Raw genomic sequence first — 2,303 nt, 5'->3', positions numbered from 1 at the left:
CTCAGTGCTCATTGACTTTATGTGGGAGGAGTGGGGAGTCACTCAGGCAACATTGCTTACCCTACTGTGTTTATTCATTAGTTTCTATGACGTCATTTTACATTAAATACACAAATATTATAGAGGTGCAATACCTCAACTGAACACAAGAGGGCAGCCAAGATCAGAAGCTCTGCTTGTGGTGCTTTTACGTCTCAGTCCGGCCCAGACAGCCTGGAGCCTGCTGCTGAACTGACTCACAGTCATTACTGTTGCCTGACACAGTGAGGGGAGATGTAGGAGAAGTGAGGAAGTCAGAGGAGAGGATAGTTTGTAACCGGCTTCTAAATATATATAAACAGCAGTTTCAGTGACACTGGAGTTGGAAAAAGTTGAAAATACTGATCTGATCAGCGTTTAAATCAGACCTGAAGTCTGGGCTACAGCAGCGGTAAAATGAGAAGTATAAATTTAGAGTTGACTGCAATAATATGACTAACAAAGCAGTTGGTATTCGTATTTGATTGTTATTCCTACCACAGTACTGTGCAAAAGTCTCGAGTCACCCCTCATTTCTTTATATTTTGCTTCCAAGGAGCCAGACTTTCTTGTAAAGTGGTCTCGAGCAATAGTTCTCCAGGCTTTCAAAGGTTTTCTTTACACGTTGGCTGTTTTTTGTTTGTTTTTTTCACTAATTTTCAATCCAGTCCTCATGCCTGACCGTTTTCAGAGAAATATTTGTTTAAGCTACGTAAAACTGACCCAAGTCCACATAAAATATGGATGAAGCAATATTCAGTGTACAGACAACTTTGTAAAGAAGTTTAAATTGTATCTTTACACATTTTGTCACCAGCAGCTGGCTACAAAGACTTATTTGCTCCAATTTCTTTAGTGGAGTCATAGTTTCACTGCCATAAAACAGTATTTTTGAGCCATTAACTGAGAACTTATGTATCTCAGCACAGTGTGCACATTGTCCCCTAAAAAATTTGAGGAAACTGGACAAGTGGAGGACAAAAGAAGTATTGGTAGGCCTGATCTGCCTACAGCAGCTGAACAGTATCTGAAAGTCATGTCCTTAAGAAATGGGGAAGTGAAGGGAATCTTCTTCTGATCCACTATGTAATACTGGCATCAGGTCAGCAAAATCTTCATTTGTCAGCATGAGAATGATCCCAAACTCATGGCCAATACAGTAATAGCATAATTAGACAGAAAACCACATAATGACCATATCTGTCATGGACTGGTCTCCCCAGAGCTCGGGTCTCTACATTACCGAAGCAGTGTGGGATCAGACAACAGAACAAAAGGGAGCCAACATCTGAAGGTGCTTCAAGAAGCCTGGAAAACTATTCTTGAAGACTACTTAAAGAAATCACAAGAAACTCTTTTATCCAAGCAGTGTTGAAGAATAAAGGATGTCATACCAAATATTGAGCTTGTTAGAAATGTACTAACTCTAAAATTGATCTGTAGAATTGACCTACATTATTTCCAATAAACAATTTTAAGGAACGCTTTGTGTTATCAGAAAGCGTGTGGTTAAACTGCACTCACACAGAAGCGCCACATTCAGGAGAAACGACACACCGACAGCAGCTAACAAACAGCTGCCAAAAAATCTTTATTCAGTTATAACCAGACGCCTGCAGAAACTTGAAGTCACACAGATCGCTCTGGAGAAGGTCTAAACTCTACACCGAGTCAAACAACAACAGCACCAGAACGCACTTTGTCAGTAAACACAATTTTACAACAAGAACGATGGCGTTTTCTACACACACAGAGATCAGATAAGAAAAACAAAATGGTACAGGAGATTTAACAGTCAGTGTGCACCGATTCTTCTCAACCGGAGAAAAATCATATATATATATATATGTATGTATATATATATCGATAGAAGTCGTTTGATAATATCGTGGAAAAGAATGCCATTATAATAATAACATCACTGGTGCAATAGAGTACACATTTTGTGATAGATCTTTACTGCAAGTGCTTTGTGTCGTGTGTTGTGTTCACAAAGGATCCCGTGTAGACTCAGTGTGTGACACTGACAGCTGTTGTTGTCGTGCGAGTTATGAAGAAGCAGGCCGGTTTAAATGTGCAGAAAGAGAACATTCAGTCGAAACATGGCTTAGTGTGTGTAAGGTCCAGCAGGCAGAAGAAAAAAACAAACCTCCGGGAATCCCAAATGACAATTTGGACCGTTTTGGATTTTTCTTGTTTAGAGTTGAACGAGAAGATCGATACGCTGCTATGAAGGGAGGCATTAATGACACGTCCCACAGGGGACCCTGTAGTATATGTCATTA

The sequence above is a fragment of the Copadichromis virginalis genome, linkage group LG22 (assembly GCF_057382275.1).
Source record: "Copadichromis virginalis isolate Kocher_CV1m ecotype Utaka linkage group LG22, C_Virginalis_male_GT1.1, whole genome shotgun sequence".
Classification (NCBI taxonomy): Eukaryota; Metazoa; Chordata; class Actinopteri; order Cichliformes; family Cichlidae; genus Copadichromis; species Copadichromis virginalis.
The sequence above is the reverse complement of the archived record's forward strand: the minus strand, read 5'-3'. Positions refer to the sequence as shown.